This window comes from Schistocerca nitens, chromosome 6, assembly GCF_023898315.1.
Source record: "Schistocerca nitens isolate TAMUIC-IGC-003100 chromosome 6, iqSchNite1.1, whole genome shotgun sequence".
Classification (NCBI taxonomy): Eukaryota; Metazoa; Arthropoda; class Insecta; order Orthoptera; family Acrididae; genus Schistocerca; species Schistocerca nitens.
The window spans coordinates 619795295-619812554 of NC_064619.1; the positions used below are offsets into that span (position 1 = coordinate 619795295).

A 17260-nucleotide genomic window follows, 5' to 3' on the forward strand; every position below is an offset into this window, starting at 1 on the left:
GTTTCGGCCATTATTTTTTTCATTTTTTCCGTTCAGTTAGAACACCTGCGTCATTTACATGTAAAATTCATTAGATATATGCTAATTAACACATTTAATGGCCATCTGCATGAAAAATCCATTTCTTCTTTGTTCTAACGATGTACTGCAAACTAGAATCCAGTTTTCATTTCAAAAAAATACGTTTTATAAAAGATAGCTAATCAAAACTGTATAACTAAAAAGACAAAAAATTTATTTTTTCTATCTTTTTGTGTTTTACGCTTCACGTCAGTGCTCATAGAGCATGCAACTTTGTTTAAAATTTTAAATCCACGTGCAGTCGAACGCAGACACCCTCCCCCCCCCCCCCCCCCCCAGAGAGAAAGCACAATCTACCACGGAGCCAGAGCGCATATCGAAAACAAATTATTTCATTTTAGCGTATTAAATGTGGACGGAAAACTTAGACGATTTTCTTGAGAATTTTTGAGAGTTCCATCGAACTGCTTTAGGAGAGGTATATTTGGGTTTTGAACGTCACGTACTATTAATATGTGAATCACAAAATTTCATTTGCCGTGTTGTCCCCTTGCTAGAGATAAAACAGGCAACGTTGTTACCTGCGGAGGCACAATTTAATTCGACTCCTGATAACATTTATTCATAAATTAATAAAATTTCTGCATTCCTCTTTAAGTACAGGGTACAGTGCACGATGTCTTGGGCCTGTCTCAGTACATGGAAACGCGCCGCCATCTTAACATCGTACACACATAAAACCCTTGTCATTCTAGAAGACCGGGCGTGAGCCTCGGTCGAATTTAACAGCGGTCTACTCCCTCGTTTATCTCTAATCGATGTCGGTGCACCAGAATCTTGCATTGAACAGGGTTAAATGACAGTTTTATCGCATTTGACTTTTAATCAAAAATATTCAAATGTGTGTGAAATCTTATGGTCAGCCGGCCGCGGTGGCCGTGCGGTGCTGGCGCTGCAGTGCGGAACCGCGGGACTGCTACGGTCGCGGGTTCGAATCCTGCCTCGGGCATGGGTGTGTGTGATGTCCTTAGGTTAGTTAGGTTTAAGTAGTTCTAAGTTCTAGGGGACTTATGACCTAAGATGTTGAGTCCCTTAGTGCTCAGAGCCATTTGAACCATTTGAACCATCTTATGGTCATCAGTCCCTAAGCTTACACACTTCTTAACCTAAATTATCCTAAGGACAAACACACACACCCATGCCCGAGGGAGGACTCGAACCTCCGCCGGGACCAGCCGCACAGTCCATGACTGCAGCGCCCTAGACCGCTCGGCTAATCCCGCGCTGACTTTTAATCGAAGTTAGTACACTCTGCCGTAAGAGTTGTTTGTTATACATTGCCGGAATACAAAAGAAGGAAAAAAACTGTTTTGAAGTTCACTCACCGAAACAGAAATGTGAGGCGAACTTTAAGTTCATGGAGCAATAATTCTTATGTACCAGGCATACCTAATTATGATTTTATAATCACAACATCATTTTAAGGCAAAATATATACATGATATTTCAGTTCTCATTACGGACATCTAGAAAAACTTTGATGAGGAACAAATGCCCGGAAATTGAAGAACGGAACAACAACAAATCTCCCTTTTAACGGTACACACAGCAGAGACCTGCGTGCTCTGCAGCAGCCCATATTTCGAATGCTCGTTGTCGGGTTCTCTTCAAACATATCCCTCATAGTCCAAAGTGCGGCGTGTCCGTGGAGCACCGCGTTCAACCATCCTAGGTATGAACGCAGCCGTTGTTGCAGCTGGGCGAAAATTGTGATGTCATAATTACACTTCTCGATGTGTGTGCGTACCGTGAAGCGTGAAATAATCCCCTTTCCAATTAAACATAAATATGGAAATTAATGTTTTCTTCAGATGTGGATGTTGCAAATTATCCTTCAATTATCTTTTCCTGCAAGCTCAACGCTAATCGAGTGTATCTGATATTCGTGGGTGAGACAAGTGATTCAATTAATAAACTCTTCAGATAAATTCAGTGCTTAGCTTTTATCAGCGATCTCTGAACAAAAGTGGCCTTTGTCTTTAGGTGTGTCGGGCTTGAAATGAGAACTGCAAATGCTGCGTTGATTCGAATTACCAATTTATTTCCCGTGAATGGCTTGGCTGGTTGTTAGCTGCATGCCGGCCGCTGTGCCCGAGCGGTTCTAGGCGTTTCGGTCCGGAACCATACGGCTGCTACGGTCGCAGGTTCGAATCCTGCCTCGGGTATGAATGTTTGTGATGTCCTTAGGTTAGTTAGGTTTAAGTAGTTCTTAGTCTAGGGGACTGAAGACCTCAAATGTTAAGTCCCATAGTGCTTAGAGCCATTTGAACCATTTGTTAGCTGCATACATTTCAAATACTGTCACAGTTTACATCACAACAACCGCTCACGTTATAAAAATGTCCACGATTTTTCGCTGAACAGTTGTGTCACGTCTTCTGGAGAAGGGAAGTTCTGCAGTTAAACAGGAAGTGGCCGTGACACACCTTGTAGTTAATGCTTCATTGTGGAACAACTTGCAGTGTAGAAGCTAGCCCACGTGTAGGAAGGACAGTAGTGGAAGATGTGTGAACACAAAACACAGTACAGGGTGATTCAAAAAGAATACCACAACTTTAGGAATTTAAAACTCTGCAACGACAAAAGGCAGAGCTAAGCACTATCTGTCGGCGAATTAAGGGAGCTATAAAGTTTCATTTAGTTGTACATTTGTTCGCTTGAGGCGCTGTTGACTAGGCGTCAGCGTCAGTTGATGCTAAGATGGCGACCGCTCAACAGAAAGCTTTTTGTGTTATTGAGTACGGCAGAAGTGAATCGACGACAGTTGTTCAGCGTGCATTTCGAACGAAGTATGGTGTTAAACCTCCTGATAGGTGGTGTATTAAACGTTGGTATAAACAGTTTACAGAGAATGGGTGTTTGTGCAAAAGGAAAAGTTCTGGACGGCCGAGAACGAGTGATGAAAATGTAGCACGCATCCAGCAAGCATTTGTTCGCAGCCCAGGAAAATCGACTCGCAGAGCTAGCAGAGAGCTGCAAATTCCACAATCAACTGTATGGAGAGTCCTACGAAAAAGGTTAGTTATGAAACCTTATCGTCTGAAATTGGTTCAAGCACTGTCTGCGATGGATCGGCCGCCAGGCAGCCCGTGACAGAGCACTTCATCACTGGCCTCCAAGAAGCCCTGATCTTACCCCCTGCGATTTTTTCTTATGGGGGTATGTTAAGGATATGGTGTTTCGGCCACCTCTCCCAGCCACCATTGATGATTTGAAACGAGAAATAACAGCAGCTATCCAAACTGTTACGCCTGATATGCTACAGAGAGTGTGGAACGAGTTGGAGTATCGGGTTGATATTGCTCGAGTGTCTGGAGGGGGCCATATTGAACATCTCTGAACTCGTTTTTGAGTGAAAAAAAAACCTTTTTAAATACTCTTTGTAATGATGTATAACAGAAAGTTATATTATGTTTCTTTCATTAAATACACATTTTTAAAGTTGTGGTATTCTTTTTGAATCACCCTGTATACTGAGTCCAAGGCATTAACAGTCCTTGCCCGGTACACGTTGCGACACACTCACTCTGCAGTAGGTTCCACGGATCATGACGAACACCCCTGAACACGGTCTGCCACAACATTCTGCGAACTGAAAAGCGTATGTAAACAATGGCCGATACCGGTGATGCTGTGAAGCTTCCTGGGGCGTCAACTGCAGGACCCGCCGTAGTTTGGCCACTGTGGCTGGCCTCAGACGAGCCTAATAAGCTGTGCAGCGCAGTTAAAGGATCACTTTTTCGATACCCCATAGTTACCTTCCATTGCAACGTAAGTTTTGAGTGTTATTGACAAGGGATTTCAAATTGATTCCGTATTTTCAGAAGGCTTTTGACACTGTACCACACAAGCGGGTTGTAGCGAAATTGAGTGCTTGTGGCATATCGTCTCATTTATGTGACTGGATTCGTGATTTCCTGTCAGAAAGGTCACAGTTCGTACTATCTGACGGAAAGTCATGCTGTAAAACAGAAGGGATTTCTGAAGTTCCCCATAGTAGGGTTATAGGCCATCTGCTGTTCCGTATCTATATAAACGATTTGGGAGGCAATCTGAGCAGCCGTCTTAGGTTCTTTGCAGATGAAACTGTCGTATATCGACTATTACAGTCATCAGAAGATCAAAACAAATTGCAAAACGATTTAGAAAAGCTATCTGTGTGTGGTGCAAAAATTAGCAGTTGACCCTAAATAAGGTTGGTTGGTTTGGGGGAAGAGACCAAACAGCAAGGTCACCAGTCTCATCGGTTTAGGGAAGGACGGGGAAGGAAGTCGGCCGTGCCCTTTCAGTGGAATCATCCCGGCATTTGCCTGGAGCGATTTAGGAAAATCACAGAAAACCTAAATCAGGATGGCCAGACGCGGGATTGAACCGTCGTCCTCCCGAATGCGAGTCCAGTGTGCTAACCACTGCGCCACCTCGCTCGGTCCTAAATACGGAAACGTGTGAGGTCATCCACATGAGTGCTAAAAGGAATCCGTTCAACTTCGATCACAAGACAAATCAGTCAGATCTAAAGACCGTAAATTCAACTAAATACCTAGGAATTACAATTACAAACAACGTACATTGTAAGGAACACACAGAAAATTTTGTGGGGAAGGCTGACCAAAGACTACGTTTTTTTTAGGGGGACACTTAAAAATGTAACAGATCTACTAAAGGGACTGCCTGGAATACGGTCGTCCGTCCTCTTTTAGAATACTGCTGCGCGGTGTGGGATCCTTACCAGATAGTACTGGCGGAGCACATCGAGAAAGTTCTAAGAAGAGCAACACGTTTTGTAGTATCGCGAAACTGGGGACAGAATGTCACTGAAATGATACAGGATTTGGGGAGAACATCATTAAAACAAAGCCGTTTTTCGCTGTGGCGGAATCTTTTCTCGAAATTTCGATAACCAACTCTCCTTCAAATGCGAAAATGTTTTGTTGATACCGACCTACATAGGGAGAAACTATCATCATAATAAAATAAGAGAAATCAGAACTCGCACGGAAAGATATAGATGTTTTTCCGCGCTCTGTACGGTATTGGAATAATAGTGAATTATTGTGAAGGTGATTGAATGAATCCTCTGCCAGGCACTTAAATGTGATTTGCAGAGTTTCCTTGTAGATATTAGTTCGAAATTTGGCTCAAAAATGTCGACAACCTTCCTCTGTAATGGTGCAAAAGCGTGGCTCTTGAAGCAGCGAAGGGTGCTTATGACTTTTTATGATTTTTTCAGCTCTTCTGTTTTATGCCCTCCTGTGGTGTGATCACAGAGGGGTGCAACATTGACACATATGTGAATAAAATGGCAAAGGATCCCTCTAAGCCCCCAGTTCGGCAATACTGTCAGTGCCACTGGCTCACGTCTGTTGAATAGTTTAAAAATGTACCTGCACAGAGAAAACGCGCGAGAGAGTTGTTGCAGCCTGCTACTAGGCATGTCGGAACAGAGAGATGTTAAGTGGTTGCCTACCTGCAGGCGCTTAGGACTCTCCTCACAAGTTTGCTCTGTAGAGGTACATTTTTAAACTGCCCAACAAGCGTGGGCTGGGGTGTTGCCAAGCTGGGGGGAGGGGGGGGGGTTCTAGAGGGAACGTTTAGCCTTTTATTCACACATGTTTCAATATTGCACCCCTCATTGAGCACGTCACAGGAAGCTGAAAAAGCATGAGCATACGTCGCTGCTTCGGATCGCATTCAAATTTCGTCGAATGGTTCTGAATGGTCGCTTTTGGCTCCACACTGTACACCAGACCAAAATCGGCGCTGTCGCATTGAAATCCAAAGTGGTCGATAACGTCCAGTTGGTTTGCTGGCCCTCGATGTCTTTAGAGAAGGATTGAATCTTCTGTCGGGAATCAGCGGCGTCAAAGGTTGTTAAGAACGTGTTCCTGATGCACATCGCACTGTGAACTGTCGTTTTCACCCGCAAAATGTGTGTGAATCAACGCCTCTAGCGAAGGGATGGACTCAACGATGTTCTGCTACCGTTTGAAAATATAATTTTACGACTGTTCATCGTGCCCATTGAAATCTCTCTCGCTCTCTTTTCCTTATTTTGGTCTCAAAACCTAATTGTACCTTTGTTCTTGATTGGACCTGATATTTTTCGCAAGGTTTTTCGTTCTGTCTTTTTAAAATTTTATGTTGCCATTTTTCTTTGAGAAAAAATGTTTCCAATCCAGACAGCTTTCTAATTTTACAACTGTATTATAATGTCATAATTTAGTATCTTTAGAAAACAATGTTTGCGATACAGATTTCTCACTTTCACGTACACTCTTTACTTTTTTTCAGCTCTGATTTTAACTGCTTCTTTTTCACTTTTTGTGTTTATATTTTCACGCAGATCTTTAAAGTTGTCTGTTTTCTTCACGTTGTGATACCGATTTTTTAATTTCGCCTTTATTTGTCATGTTTTCTGTCTTTCAAACGATATTTGTAGACCTATGTTTTCAACTATTTCCTTCAGAAGTTCTAGTCTTTTATTTGTATTCTCTACTGTTCCATCTTTTATCACTTGATTCTCTGCAAATCCCAAACAATTTAGTACTTTTTTCGATCTACCCAACAAAATCTAGTTATTAAGTTTTTGATTTTCTTCCTCTATTTCCCTTTCTGTAATAAGTTTTTGGAACACACGACTGAACAACAATGGTGACAAACTGTCTGCGTGTCGCTACCAAGAAATTTAACCGTAGATACTGCATTTGTAAGAATCTGTTTAATTATTTCTATAGTTTTCCTGTCTATTGCAAATTCCTTCAAGGTTTGGGGAGGGAATCTCTGTCTATTGAATGATAAGATCTTTTAAAATCAACAAATATGAGCACTGTCTTCTTTATTTAATATTTTTCATATAACTAATCATTTGTTTAAGGTTAGAATTTTCTCTGGGTAGGATACTTTCCTCCTAAATTCGGCTCGATGCTCTCCAATTTGTTTATCTGATTGAGGATTTAACATGTCGAGAAGAGCTGTCGATGAGTTTTATATTATAACTGTTGTCATAAAATTTCTCTGTAATTATTTATATTGTGTTTTGTTTTATGACTTAACTTCGAACGTTTGTGATTTTAAAAGTGTTTCTCATTTTGCAAGCATGGCACTAGGGTACAAAACGGAAAATGAGGGCCACGTGCCCCATACTATCACTAGCTCTCGGCTAACACCTGTACCTCGCTCAATTTTTTGAGCCGAGTTGAGAGTTGCCACCTCGCTTAGATTTTACTTGTATTGACACTGAACGTTGGTTTACAAGTTGTAAGTTTTGGTCAGCGAAGCTTTTAAAATTCTCTAATTTTTTAAATTTTTTCATATCTTGTAGCATAATAATGCTTAACGGACGCCTGTCTTTCTTATGTTCCTTTAATCTTAGTTACAGATTTGATGATGGCAGTAGCTGAAACAAGGTTACTAATGAAGCCATGTATTTGTCGATATAGACGGCTTTATTCACGAAATATATGCTCTTATAGCACACTCCTTGAGGAAATTTATTTCCTTTATTAATATGTTATCGACAATGTATGGTGCACAAACTACACACTTTGTTGACGGAAATGATACCCGCGAAATAGGTACGTTAGCGTTCGTCGAAGAAAATCGGAGGAAATTGCTAAGAGTGTTGTGAGCGCGTCGGCGGTCTGAACAGCGAATTGTTGTCGGTAGAGTTGTTAAAATTTTGCTCTTGTCTTCCTCCGTAGTCTTAATTCCGGCGTAGCGCAGGAAAGCGCCGTGGCTCGACAATTTGTATTGTGCTAGTTGTTTCTTTTAACATTAATATGGGTGTATTAATATGCAAAAATGCTCCTTTCCCACATGCCGGGACAACGACTTCCCCATCCTTCTCTAATCCTATGGGACCGATGACGTCGGTGTTTGGCCCCCTCTCCCAAATCAACCAACCAACCACAAGCCAGCCATATTGACCTGCGTATAGTGTACACTGTACTGATAAGCGAGGGAACCAGCCTGTGACGTGGACGCGGTGTTTCTGCACTCTTCTTAAGGAACGGTGTGGCTGTAGTGACAAAGCGAGTGCCCCTTTCTCCCAGCTGCCACCTGTTTTTTAAACCAACCGCTTTGTCTGTCTTCCGCGCCAAGAAAGTAGCGATGGCGTCGTAGTCTGTTGTATAGCCAGTTCGGAGGCGCGAGAGAAAGCTTGTGCAGTAAATATAATGTTGCAAATGCATAGAGCGAGCCAAGAAATAGTGCTTTGCCAAGTGTCTTAAAAATTAAACATATGCTTTTGGATATATTTACATTTTTTCGATGAGTTTATGGCCGCTAGCGGACTGTGCTAGAGAGCTGTAATTCGACAGTAATGTGTATTTCATATACAGCAAACATTCTGTGAGCCCATGTAGAAATTTAAGTTATTCTGAAATTAATGATTTCACTAAATAAAGAACAATTGCCTACAGTCACGATCGTGATATGATTTCAATGCAGGATGCGTTTCGAGCCCTGAGGGCATATCTTCAGGTGCTTTAAGAGTCTACAACAATTTTTTTCAATTTAGGTTAATTCCGGTAATGCACTCACCTAAGGAACACTGAAGATTATGCATAAAATATGTTAAATTTCACTAAATATTGTAAAACGTGTATAATATTAATTAGCCTTCGTTTAAGCGCACTGTATAGATATTTTATACGCTATAGTAATTCGTAGGTATGTTTGGTTTTGGAACAATGTAAAGTTATTACTCCAGCCGGAAAGATGTCTCTATGCATTTTCTCAGAGCCCGCAGCCGACCATGCCCCGACTTTAATAAATTAGTGTATTTTGTAGGTGATACTTTTCGCTGGAATTAACTCAGAAAAAGATCCTCGACTGTTAAGACATTATAAAGCCGTAACAAAGAACCCAATGGGAACGCTATGAGTGGTTTAGTTGGCAGAATGGACCATATTTTGCAGGGGGTTGAAACAGCCCGTTGCGAGTCGAAGGCGGATGATCCTCCAGATGGAAGCAGCGCACCTCGCCGGGCAGAAGTGAGTCGTACTGGTAGAGAAAGAGTTGTCGCTGCTTTGGTTGGTGCTCAGCCTCGGAAACCGTGTTGTGTGTGAAGTTAGACGATTCTTCATCATGCCAGATGGCGGACGTAGGGAGAATCTCCTCACTAGATTTTGGACTATAAATTTCGTCTCGGAGTGAGCTTGCTAGCGGACAGTGCATAAGAACTATTCACACTCCAACACTTGTCAAAGCAACCCATATAACTTCTTAACAGCAGCGACCTTCGGTAGCGTGCTAGTGAACGCCTGACATGGAGGCAAGCCCGCGACGCTCAGGATACTGGCGGGTTGCGGCATCGCAGGCTGTGGCCACAGCAGAGCAGGCACTAGTGTCCGGGACCAATGGGAGCGTGTGCTACTGGTCGTCGCCTCCAGATATCCTGGACGTCCACTGGGGCCGTATTAGTCCAACTCACTGGTTGTCTGTATGGTCGTACGACTACGGCCGACCGATGAAGCTCGGCGACTGCACGGGAGTAACAAGCGACACACGACCGGTAACACTGTTCGACAAGGGTTCTATTTCTGATGTTAAAATGTGTGCTTCTAAACCAGTTTACCATGGGGAATTCAAATATGTAAACAGAATATCATTTTCAGGGATACTTTTTATGTTATATGTATACATGTATATCCACAATTCATGGCAGGGACGTTATAGAGAAATACGGGTATGTTGCCGAATCCAATAGTGATGGAACGTGGTAATTTCTTGCTCAACAGCAGGTGGGTAGAATCAGACGTCACTGGGTTATCCCCCATCACACCTATGTCATTAAGACCACCTGCGATAGGTCATTAACTCGAACGGCGACAGCCGGTCTCTACCTCTGCAGTATACCTTCGTGCTTCATTCTCAGAGGCAGGTTAGCCCACCACAGGCTTAAATTTATCTTTTTTATTTATTATAAAGTTTATCGTTTCTGTATGGGCTTTCTAGCTGACATAGGTGTATTTCAAGCACTGCGTAGGCGCATGAAATTTCTCGAGGGGCGGCAAAATCCCTGATCCTGCACTTACTGACTGACGAAGGAGATCGGAAGCACTATGAACACGCTATCGGCCGATGTTATCGGATGACCTCTGGCGACCGTCTCTGACGACCGTTGTCGGTGCCGCTGTGAACACAGCCTTAGACGGCGGCGTGCGGTGGTACATGGCCGCCGTGCAGCTAGTCAGACGAATACGACTCCAGTGGACGCCTTATACTGTCGTACGATTTGTAAATCGTGGGTAATCGGAACCAGGAAGCACTATTCCGATATTTATCCGTCTTTGTGGAGATGTTCATCACATAACAAGCATTAAATGATTAACACTTTCACGCTGGCACTGAAAGTTGTGTTTCTCGTCGTGGGACGTGTTGCGTATTCACGCTTTCCATAGCCAGCCGCTCTGCTTTTCCTATTACTCGTCGTGGGGCGGCGATCGTATTCAAACACCGTAGGCTACTATTTTAGTATATTGGCGTTTCATTTTGCAAGTGGCGCAAGTTCTTTCTTTTAAACAATACAAGAGACGAATGAAATAATTTTACACTAGATTAACCACGAATTATGTAATACGCCATTTGTTGACAAAGCTCTGTCGTTGAAGGGTCACGCAAAAATTTATTCACAGATGTCCGTCGCGCCTGGGTGATACGTAATACGTCATACGGTAGTATTTTGGTGGTAGCATAATTTGCAGGGTCAGCGATCGGTGATACACGTCGGTTCGAGAATGTTAAACTTTCAGTCCATTAGGAACCGACGTCGATCATATACGTATCAGGTGTGACTCACATGGGTATAGATACTCTTGTATAGATACTATGTATAGGGTGACAGATCAGGAAATCAGGCACGCCAGTCAAGGATCCGCACATTTGTGGTGTAGGTCACACATTATCGTGCTGATACGCTGGTCGCGACGAATACGACAGAGAGGTTTACCATTCTTGCCACATACTGGTGATCATTCAATTACGGAATCAGTCCTGCTGGAATATGTAGCAGTTCCCACTCCATGATTCCAGCAGTTGCAAAGGTAGGGGCCTCCAGAATCGATACTCCCGTGACCTCTTGCCGTGCAATCCAAGGACACAATGGAGTGGATCCGACTGCTTGAATCAGAAGAGAGATTCAACGCTGAATACTGCTGGTGGCCAATCAGCGTCAGACTCTATATTGGGCAAGTATTTGTTGTCAGTGGAATGGTTTATTGGGTAAATGACGTACGGCAACTCGAGATCTCAACCCATCTTTCCGTAATCTGTTTTAGACGGGTTGCAGCTACACTTCGGCTGTAAAAAATGCCTGGATTTCAGCTGTTGTCAATCCTGTGTTGGTCGAAACAAGTCTAACGAACGTACGATCTTCTCGCGGTGTTGTCCTCTTGGAAGGAGCCGTCCCTAGTCCTGCTACCTGTCATTTAGCAGTCACTACAGCACAGCCAGCTGTCTGACCAAGCTGTCGGTAAGATGGTCCCGCGTCCCCACTGTCAATGATTCGACCTTTCGCAAAGTCCGACAGATGCCGATAAACTGCATGTGCTCGTCCTGTGGGCATGCTATGCGGCGATCTCCACCTGTAAGGATACAGTAACGTTAGACACACCCAGTAGGGAGCATGTACTCGGAGAAAGCTTTTGACAATGTTGCATGGAACACCTTCTTTGAAATTATGAAGTTCGCAGGGGGCGAAACGCTATTTACAACTTGTACAGTAACGAGACGACAGGTGTAAGAGTCGAGAGGCATTAAAGGCAAGCAGTGGTTGAGAATGGAGTGAGACAGGGTTGTAGCCTATCGCCGATATTGTTCAATTTGTACCTTGAGAAAATAGTAAAGAAAACCAAAGAAACATCTGGAGTAGAATTGAAATTGAGGGAGAAGAAATAAAAACTTTAAGGTAATTCTGTCAGTGACAGCAAAGGACTTGGAGGAGCAGTTGAACAGTATGGAGAGTGTCTTGAAAGAAGAATATAAGATGAACAGAAACACGGATAACGGAATGTATTCGAATTGAGACAGGATACGCTGAGGGAATTACATTAGGAAACGAGACATTTAAAGTAGTGGATGAGTTTTGTTGTGTGGACAGCAAAATAACTGATGATGGCCAAAGTAGAGAGGATATAAAATGTGGATCGGCATTGGGAATAAGAAAAATTTATTAACAACGAATATAGATTTCAGTGTTAGAAAGTCTTTTCCGAAAGTATTTGTGTGGAGTGTAGCCAAATATGGACATGAAATATGGTCGAAATACAGTTTAGACAAGGAGAGAACAGAAGCTTTTGAAATGTGCTCCTGCAGAAGGCTGCTGAAGATTAGATGGGTAGATCACGTAACTAATGAAGGTATACTGAATAGAATTGGGGAGAAAAGATTGATGTGGCACAACCTGACCAGAAGAAGGGATCGGTTGACAGGACATATGCTAAGACATCAAGTGGTCACCAGTTTAATACTGGAGGCAAGTGTGAGAGCAAAAATCGGAGAGAGTGTTCAAGAGTTGACTACAGTAAGCCGATGCAGAAGGATGTAAGTGGCGGTAGTTATTCGGAGATGGACAGGGTCTCACAGGTTTGAATAGCATAGTGAGCTGCATCAAACCAGTCTTTGGGCTGAAGACCACACCAACACCAACAACAACAACAACAGGAGGGACAGACAGCTACTAACAAATACATCATTGTAATTAGAAAAGTTAGCTATCTAAAGATGGGCATAGTAGGCCGAAATCAGTTACTGGATTAAAGTAAAGATTTTTGGATGTATTTGTGTCTAGTTGCGTTCATCACCGAAATGGTGCGACCATATTGGTCTATCTGACCGGTAAACGTTATTTAACCTTTAATAAATAGCGCGCGTTTTAATTTAGTGTGCTTAAACTTCATAACTTTTAATGTACTTGTTTGGTTTATAATTCCTGTGAAAGAAAAACTTATATTACAAAAACTGAACGAATTATAAAGATTTTTACATTAAAGGACTGCAGCTGGTCATTTTGACCCGTGTGGTATTTCTTCTGTCTCATGTCTCTAAAGGAGCAATAACGGATTTTTGCATCCGTTTATCTAACTTTATTTCACTGTTGTGATCTCGTTCCCACTTTTTATTTCCATTTTGCTTTATTTAGTAGAACAGTAGACATACTTTAGTCGCTGTTCTCTGTCAATGGATTGTTGTGCTCTGCGGCCGGCCGAAGTGGCCGTGCGGGTAAAAGGCGCTGCAGTCTGGAACCGCAAGACCGCTACGGTCGCAGGTTCGAATCCTGCCTCGGGCATGGATGTTTGTGATGTCCTTAGGTTAGTTAGGTTTAACTAGTTCTAAGTTCTAGGGGACTAATGACCTCGGCAGTTGAGTCCCATAGTGCTCAGAGCCATTTGAACCATTTTGTTGTGCTCTGCAGAAGTTTAGCGTTCCTTTTTATTATGTGTTTCCATTCAGACGTGCTTCTAAAACTACACATAATTTGGAGTTGATGTTCTGCTCCAGATGTGTCGGCTACACACTGTCTGTCACGATTGGCTGCCACAGACGGCCTATGCAAGTTTTCTTCAACATGGCAGACCTTGCTGGAATGGATGCCTTGATCCCTTACAGAAAGATAACAAGAGAAGAAGTTATCTGGCGAAAGTTTCTTTTCAGACCAGCAGAAGGTCTCTCGTCTGTGTGTGTACAATCAAGAAAAGGGACTGAAACTTCCTGGCAGATTAAAACTGTGTACCCGACCGAGACTCGAACTCGGGACCTTTGCCTTTCGCGGGCAAGCGCTCTACCAACTGAGCTACCGAAGCACGACTCACGCCCAGTACTCACAGCTTTACTTCTGCCAGTATCTCGTCTCCTACCTTCCAAACTTTACAGAAGCTCTCCTGCGAACTTCCGCTATATCCTTTCTTTCAGGAGTGCTAGTTCTGCAAGGTTCGCAGGAGAGCTTCTGTAAAGTTTGGAAGGTAGGAGACGAGATACTGGCAGAAGTAAAGCTGTGAGTACCGGGCGTGAGTCGTGCTTCGGTAGCTCAATTGGTAGAGCGCTTGCCCGCGAAAGGCAAAGGTCCCGAGTTCGAGTCTCGGTCGGGCACACAGTTTTAATCTGCAAGGAAGTTTCATATCAGCGCACCCTCCGCTGCAGAGTGAAAATCTCATTCTGGAAGAAAAGGGACTGTTCGTACATTCACTGCAACTGTTGAAATATCTAAGGGACAGATGCAGAAGACCTACCAGACAGGAGTGCAAGAAATTCGGCTGTGCTATATGTGGTGGAAGTGATCAGTACGTGTGTGCAGAGTGTTTTGATGAAGATGGCGGCTTTGATTGAAAACGTGAATGTTAAATGGTTCAAATGGCTCTGAGCACTATGGGACTCAACTTCTGAGGTCATCAGTCCCCTAGAACTTAGAACTACTTAAACCTAACTAACCTAAGGACATCACACACGTCCATGCCCGAGGCAGGATTCGAACCTGCGACCGTAGCGGTCTCGCGGTTCCAGACTGTAGCGCCTAGAACCGCACGGCCACTTCGGCCGGCCGTGAATGTTATTTTATCGCATTTGCCCCAGCAATTCATGCCCATTTTTCTTTCTATTTCCTAGTAAATATAGGTTTGTGGCCTGATCCAGGCGCTGACTGAGTACAACTCATAGAGACAAACATATTATTTATAATTATACGTTTATTTACGTTTGTAAGACTGTTTCCAATCAATAGAATGCTTATGAGTCATTCTTTACTGTGATCCTTTTTTATTTAATAAATATAGTTTCTATAGAAAATTTAAGCTTAGCACAAAGGAAAACATTACCAGTAATGACCAGTACATCTACATCTACATTTATACTCCGCAAGCCACCCAACGGTGTGTGATGGAGGGCACTTTACGTGCCACTGTCATTACCTCCCTTTCCTGTATGGTTCGCAGGAAGAACGATTGCCGGAAAGGCTCCTTGCGCGCTCGAATCTCTGGTTTTACATTCGTGATTTTCTCGGGAGGTATAAGTAGGGGGAAGCAATATATTCGATACCTCGTCCAGAAACGCACCCTCTATAAACCTGGACAGCAAGCTACACCTCGATGCAGAGCGCCTCTCTTGCAGAGTCTGCCACTTGAATTTGCTGAACATCTCCGTAACGCTATCACGCTTACCAAATAACCCTGTGACGAAACGCGCCGCTCTTCTTTGGATCTTCTCTGTCTCCTCTGTCAACCCGACCTGGTACGGATCCCACACTGATGAGCAATACTGAAGTATAGGTCAAACGAGTGTTTTGTAAGCCACCTCCTTTGTTGATGGACTACTTTTTCTAAGGACTCTCCCAATGAATCTCAAACTGACACCCGCCTTACCAACAATTAATTTTATATGATCATTCCACTTCAAATCGTTCCGCAAGCATACTCCCAGATATTTTACAGAAGTAACTGCTACCAGTGTTTGTTCCGCTATCATATAATCATACAATAAAGGATCCTTCTTTCTGTGTATTCGCAATACATTACATTTGTCTATGTTAAGGGTCAGTTGCCACTCCCTGCACCGAGTGCCTATCCGCTGCAGATCTTCCTGCATTTCGCTACAATTTTCTAATGTTGCAACTTCTCTGTATACTACAGCATCATCCGCGAAAAGCAGCATGGAACTTCCGACACTATCTACTAGGTCATTTATGTATAATGTGAAAAGCAATGGTCCCATAACACTCCCCTGTGGCACGCCAGAGGTTATTTTAACGTCTACATCTACATCTACATCTACATCTACATCCATACTCCGCAAGCCACCTGACGGTGTGTGGCGGAGGGTACCCTGAGTACCTCTATCGGTTCTCCCTTCTATTCCAGTCTCGTATTGTTCGTGGAAAGGAGGATTGTCGGTATGCTTCTGTGTGGGCTCTAATCTCTCTGATTTCATCCTCATGGTCTCTTCGCGAGATGTACGTAGGAGGGAGAAATATACTGCTTGACTCCTCGGTGAAGGTATGTTCTCGAAACTTTAACAAACGCCCGTACCGAGCTACTGAGCGTCTCTCCTGCAGAGTCTTCCACTTGAGTTTATCTATCATCTCCGTAACGCTTTCGCGATTACTAAATGATCCTGTAACGAAGCGCGCTGCTCTCCGTTGGATCTTCTCTATCTCTTCTATCAACCCTATCTGGTACGGATCCCACACTGCTGAGCAGTATTCAAGCAGTGGGCGAACAAGCGTACTGTAACCTACTTCCTTTGTTTTCGGATTGCATTTCCTTAGGATTCTTCCAATGAATCTCAGTCTGGCATCTGCTTTACCGACGATCAACTTTATATGATCATTCCATTTTAAATCATTTCTAATGCGTACTCCCAGATAATTTATGGAATTAACTGCTTCCAGTTGCTGACCTGCTATTCTGTAGCTAAATGATAAGGGATCTATCTTTCTATGTATTCGCAGCACATTACACTTGTCTACATTGAGATTCAATTGCCATTCCCTGCACCATGCGTCAATTCGCTGTAGATCCTCCTGCTTTTCAGTACAATTTTCCATTGTTACAACCTCTCGATACACCACAGCATCATCTGAAAAAAGCCTCAGTGAACTTCCGATGTCATCCACAAGGTCATTTATGTATATTGTGAATAGCAACGGTCCTATGACACTCCCCTGCGGCACACCTGAACTCACTCTTACTTCGGAAGACTTCTCTCCATTGAGAATGACATGCTGCGTTCTGTTATCTAGGAACTCTTCAATCCAATCACACAATTGGTCTGATAGTCCATATGCTCTTACTGTATCTAACGCCTTGCGGAAGTCAAGAAACACGGCATCTACCTGTGAACCTGTGTCTATGGCCCTCTGAGTCTCGTGGACGAATAGCGCGAGCTGGGTTTCACACGACCGTCTTTTTCGAAACCCATGTTGATTCCTACAGAGTAGATTTCTAGTCTTCAGAAAAGTCATTATACTCGAACATAATTCGTGTTCCAAAATTCTACAACTGATCGACGTAGAGATATAGGTCTATACTTCTGCACATCTGTTAGACGTCTGTAGAAGTCTCTCTATTGAGAACAACATGCTGTGTTCTGTTTGCTAAAAACTCTTCAATCCAGCCAGACAGCTGGTATGATGTTCCGTAGGCTCTTATTTTGTTTATCAGGCGGTCCTTCCAGGTAATTCGCTAATGCC

The 17260-nt window shown here is 43.2% G+C and overlaps 1 protein-coding gene across 1 annotated transcript in view; it reads left to right on the plus strand.

Moving 5' to 3' along the window:
• LOC126263527 (uncharacterized) overlaps positions 1–17260 on the plus strand; it is a 203251-nt gene that overhangs the window by 182889 nt on the left and 3102 nt on the right. The gene's annotated exons all lie outside the window — the stretch shown is intronic.